This window comes from Macaca mulatta, chromosome 20 (genome assembly GCF_049350105.2).
Source record: "Macaca mulatta isolate MMU2019108-1 chromosome 20, T2T-MMU8v2.0, whole genome shotgun sequence".
Taxonomy (NCBI): domain Eukaryota; kingdom Metazoa; phylum Chordata; class Mammalia; order Primates; family Cercopithecidae; genus Macaca; species Macaca mulatta.
This window is the reverse complement of record NC_133425.1, coordinates 4,598,876-4,604,533: the sequence shown is the minus strand read 5'-3', so window position 1 is coordinate 4,604,533 and position 5,658 is coordinate 4,598,876. Positions and strand designations below refer to the sequence as shown.

Here is a 5,658-nt window from a genome sequence, read left to right as displayed (position 1 = left end):
TTTCCTTGGCCTTTGGTTGTAATTTTCTCCATTAGAAACTATACTCATGCAGAAGCCTGCAGGGTCCTGAAAATGACATATATGTAAGTGTAGAGTCTGCTTCAGGGAAGTAGGACATGCAGAGCCTTCCAGGGGTAGGAAATAGGGAAAAGAGGAAATGAATTGGGTTGGAAAGGGTTTGTGCCATCATGAGAGTGAAGATCACAGAAGCAAGGGAAAAACAAGGTTCATCAGGAGATTCTGACTCCTGAAGAGTTTGGTAGATGAGAATCGTAGATGAAAGGAAGGATGGGAACGAGATGCACTAGGAACCAAAGTTAAAATTCATCTATGATGAGTCACAGATACTTAAACTTTTATGAAATCGCCATAGATAAAAAGTGGTAGAAGACAGGTACATTTGTCTACAGTTGTTGGCTGGTGCACACAAGGTAGCAGGACGTTGTCTAAGGTATGGTGAAAAGAATCATGGTCTCTTGAGCTTTTTGAAAAGTTAAGCATTTGCCCCAAGAATACTTGCCAGCAGTGCTTGCAGCTGCAGTGTTTACCCTGAGATAACTTTGCCACAAAATATCTTGCTTTTATTATTTTATTTATTTATTTTTTTGAGACACGGTCTCTCTCTTCACCCAGGCTGGAGTGCAGTGGTGCAATCTCAGGTCACTGCGACCTCTGCATCCCAGGTTCAAGCAATTCTCATGTCTCAGCCTCCCAAGTAGCTATGACTACAGGCCTGCACCACCATGACCGACTAACGGGGTTTGCCATGTTGACCAGGCTGGTCTTGAACTGGCCTCAAGTGATCCTCCTGCCTCAGCCTCTCAAAGTGCTGGGATTAGAGGTGTGAGCCACTACTCCTGGTCATCTTGCTTTTAGTATTTTCACACTGCTCTAGTATATCAAATTTGGAAGCAAAGGACATCATTCTATTTACAGCATTTAGTAGTGGTATTTCCTTTTACAAAATACAGTAATTCTCGATCACTGAAAATGTCAAATCCTAGAAAATGTAGCATTCTTACATATGATGTTAACATAATTCTCTAACAGTTGTAGGCCAAAGATCTATTTGATGAATCTGATTTTTCTGAAAGACAATGCTGATGATTCAGGCTATTCTAATGTTAGTTCTGTTTAGAAATAACTCCAATAATAGTTTTTATATTTTGTTTTCACATTGAAAATCAATCCCATACAAGTGTGCACAGTGTGGGAAAAGCTTCAACAATAGCTCCCACTTCAGTGCCCACTGAAAAACCCACACTGGTGAACAGTCTTACAGGTGTTCTCACTGTGAGAGAGGCTTCACTCACCCATCATCAGGCGGGGCAGGTGCAGCTGAGCAGAACAGAATTAGAAGAGCAGTCAGACATTCATGTGGCCAAGAAGCACATGAAAAAATGCTCATCACTAATCAAAAGAGAATTGCAAATCAAAACCCCAATGAGATACTATCTCACAGCAGTCAGAATGGCTATTACTAAAATGTCAAAAAATAACAGATGCTGGTGAGTTGCAGAGAAAAGCGAATGTTTATACACTGATGGTGGGAATGTAAATTAGTTCAGCCACTGTGGAAAGCAGTTGGGAGATTTCTCAAAGAACTCAGAGCTACCATTCAACCCAGCAATCCCATTACTGGGCATATAGCCAAAGGAATGATCATCCTACCAAAAAGACACAGGCACACATATGCTCATTGCAGCACTATTCACAATAGCAAAGTCATGGAATCAATCTAGATGCCCACAATGGTGATGCAGATAGAGAAAATGTGGTACATATACACCATGGGATACTACACAGCCATAAAAAAGAATTAAATCATGTCCTTTGCAGCAACATGGATGGAGCTGGAGGCCATTATTTTAAGCGAATTAACCCTGGAAGAGAAACCCAAATACCATGTGTTCTCGCTTGTAACCGGGAGCTTACAAGTACACATGGATACAAAGAGGGGAACAACAGACACTGGGGCCTACTAGAGGGTAGAGAGTGGGAGGACGATGAGGACTGGAAAACTACCTATTGGGTACTATGCTCATTACCTGGGTGACAAAATAATCTGTATACCAAACTTCCTCGACATGGAATTTACCTGTGTAACAAACCTGCACATTTACCCCCGAACCTAAAATAAAAGCTGGAAAGAGGAAAAAATAAAAGAGTGGTCAAGGCCTTAGCACCACAGGGACATAGAACACATCAGGGTCCTGTTGGCTTAGGGCAGTGCAGGAAGGTCTGTGGCCCCTTCCACCCCAGATCCACAGCTCTGTCACACCGTGCTGCATAGTACCCAACCCCACTTTAGTCCCCCTTCTCGTTTTTTGTTTTTTGTTTTTTTTTTTTTTGAGACGGAGTCTCACTCTGTTGCCCAGGCTAGAGTACAATGGCGTGATCTCGGCTCACTGCAACCTCCGCCTCCCGGGTTCAAGCCATTCTCCTGCCTCAGCCTCCTGAGTAGCTGGGATTACAGGCGCGTGCCACCACACCCAACTGATTTTTGTATTTTCAGTAGAAACGCGGTTTCACCATGTTGGCCAGGCTGGTCTCAAACTCCTGACCTCGTGATCCGCCCGCTTGGGCCTCCCAAAGTGCTGGGATTACAGGAGTGAGTCACCGTGCCTGGCCTTCGGTCGTCTCTTGGGCAGAAAGCAGTTGTATTGATCTGTTTGGGGGAGAGGTGTGACTCAGACACTGAGGACTTATCTAAAGCACCCACACCTTGCTAGGCAATGCAATCCCTCCATCACAGAGCAGGCCTTTCAGGCACCAGGATATTCTCATTCAGAGCAGGACCAGGTGAACATAACCTGCAGAGGAGAAAGGATGCATTTTACAGGACACAAACCTCCCATCCTTAATATTGTCCCTCTTTGGAACAGCTTTTAGACCCTAGGAAATAACTTTGCTCCAAAGAGTAAAAAATATTACCACCATAGTTGGCCCAAAAGCAGCCCCCAATTAGGAAAGCATTTAAGGCCAGGCACGGTGGCTCACGCCTGTAATCCCAGCACTTTGGGAGGCCGAGGTGGGTAGATCACCTGAGGTCGGGAGATTGAGACCAGCCTGACCAACATGGAGAAACTCCGTCTCTACTAAAAATACAAAATTAGCTGGCTGTGGTGGTACATGCCTGTGATCCCAGCTACTCGAGAGGCTGAGGCAGGAGAATCACTTGAACCCAGGAGGCAGAGGTTGCAGTGAGCCAAGACTGCGCCATTGCACTCCAGCCTGGGCAACAAAAGCGAAACTCCATCTCAAAAAAAAGAAAGAAGAGGCCGGGCGCGGTGGCTCACGCCTGTAATCCCAGCACTTTGGGAGGCCGAGGCGGGTGGATCACGAGGTCAGGAGTTCAAGACCAGCCTGGCCAAGATGGTGAAACCCCATCTCTACTAAAAATACAAAAAATTAGCCGGGCGTGGTGGTGGGTGCCTGTAATCCCAGCTACTTGGGAGGCTGAGGCAGAGAATTTCTTGAACCCAGGAGGCAGAGGTTGCAGTGAGCCGAGACCGTGCCACCGCACTCCAGGCTGGGCGACAGAGTGAGACTCTGTCTCAAAAAAAAAAAAAAAAAAAAAAAGAAAGAAGAAAAAAAGACCTGTAATCCCAGCACTTTGGGAGGCCGAGACGGGCGGATCATGAGGTCAGGAGATCGAGACCAACCTGGCTAACATGGCGAAACCCCGTCTCTACTAAAAAAATACAAAAAAACTAGCCGGGCGTGGGGGCGGGTGCCTGTAGTCCCAGCTACTCGGGAGGCTGAGGCAGGAGAATGGCGTAAACCCGGGAGGTGGAGCTTGCAGTGAGCTGAGATCCAGCCACTGCACTCCAGCCTGGGCGACAGAGTGAGACTCCGTCTCAAAAAAAAAAAAAAGAAAAAAAGAAAGCTTTAAAGCTCAACATCAATTATTTTAAATCCTAATCACTCTACTGAACTCCTAACATTACATTACACTAATCTATTACTTAATAGAAGCAATAATGTTAATATAAGTAACATGAAGATATTCTCCATTATATAAGCTTACATCAAACCAGAATAATCCACTGATAGTTAACAGCCTAATATTAACAAATAATAAATACCCCATTTATACTATTAATCCAACACAGGTATGCTCTAAGGAAAGATTACAAAAAGTATAAGGAACTCGGAAATCTTACCCCACCTGTTTACCAAAAACATCACCTCTAGCATTACCAGTATTAGAGGCACTGCCTGCCCAGTGACATATGTTCAACAGCTGCGGTATCCTGACAGTGCAAAGGTGGCATAATCACTTGTTCCCTAAATAGGGTCTTGTATGAATGGCCACACGAGGGTTCAGCTGTCTCTTATTTTCAATCAGTGAAACTGATTTATCTGTGAAGAGACAGTATAAACAAATAAGATGAGAAGACCCTATGGAGATTTCATTCATTAATGCAAACAGAAACTCAAAAAAAGGCTACAGGCCCTAGCCTACTATCTCTGCATTAAAAATTTTGGTTGGGGTGCCGGGCGCAGCGGCTCATGCCTGTAATCCCAGCACTTTGGGAGGCTGAGGCGGGCAGATCACGAGGTCAGGAGATGGAGACCACTCTGGCCAACATGCTGAAACCCTGTCTCTACTAAAAATACAAAAATTAGCTAGCTGGGTGTAGTGGTATGCACCTGTAATCCCAGCTACTCAGGAGGCTAAGGCAGGAGAATGGCTTGAACCCGGGAAGCAGAGACAGCAGTGAGCCAAGATCGCGCCACTGTACTCCAGACTGGCGACAGAGCCACACTCTGTCTTAAAAAATAAAAAAATAAACAATAAAAAATAAAAGAAATTTAAAATGTGGTTGCGGTGACCTCGGAGCACAATTCAACCTCCAAACAACCTAAACTAAGACCGCACTAGTCTAAGCGAGTTAGCACACACTGACCCAATAATTTGATCAACGGAATAAGTTACCCTAGGGATAACAATGCAATCCTATTCTAGAGTCCATATCAACAATAGGGTTTACAGCTTCGATGCTGGATCAGGACATCCTAATGGTGTAGCCGCTGTTAAGGCTTCGTTTGTTCAGTGATTAAAGTCCTATGTGATCTCAGTTCAGATCAGAGTAATCCAGGTCGGTTTCTATCTATTTAACATTTCTCCTTAGTACAAAAGGACAAGAGAAACAGGGCCCACTCCACAAAGCACCCTTGCCCACATAAATGATGCTGTCTCAATCTAACAAATCATCACACACCCTACCCAAGAACAGCGTTTAAGATGGCAGAACCCAGCAATTGCATAAAACTTAAAACTTTAAAATCAGAGGTTCAACTCCTTTTCTTAATGATATGCCTATAATCAATCTTCTCCTACTTATTATTACCACTTTAATCGCTATAGCATTCCTTATACCCATTGGATGAAAAATCTTAGGCTACATACAATTACCTAACACTGTAGGTCCTAACACTGTAGGTCCCTACAGACTGCTTCAACCATTCGCCGATGCAATAAAACTTTTCATCAAAGAACCTGTACGTCTCTCAATGTCTACTATTACCCTTTATGCTACTGCTCCAACCCTAGCCGTTCTGATCGCTCTCCTCTTGTGAACTCCCCTCCGCATACCAGATGTTCTAATTTTAATATAGGCCTCCTATTTATACTAGCCACATCAAGCTTAG

General features: G+C 44.3%; 1 protein-coding gene and 1 pseudogene across 6 annotated transcripts in view; one reads left to right on the top strand and one right to left on the bottom strand.

The window, feature by feature from the left end:
• ZNF75A (zinc finger protein 75a) overlaps window positions 1–5,658 on the bottom strand; it is a 118,866-nt gene that overhangs the window by 53,036 nt on the left and 60,172 nt on the right. The window contains exon 11 of one of the 6 annotated variants that reach the window (XM_077985477.1): window positions 483–634. The exons of the other annotated variants lie outside the window; for them this stretch is intronic. The gene's annotated coding sequence lies outside the window, so the exon portion shown is untranslated. Of the gene's footprint in view, window positions 1–482; window positions 635–5,658 lie in introns of those variants that run through there. 6 annotated transcript variants of the gene reach the window in all.
• On the top strand, window positions 3,898–5,248 carry MTRNR2L4 (MT-RNR2 like 4; annotated as a pseudogene).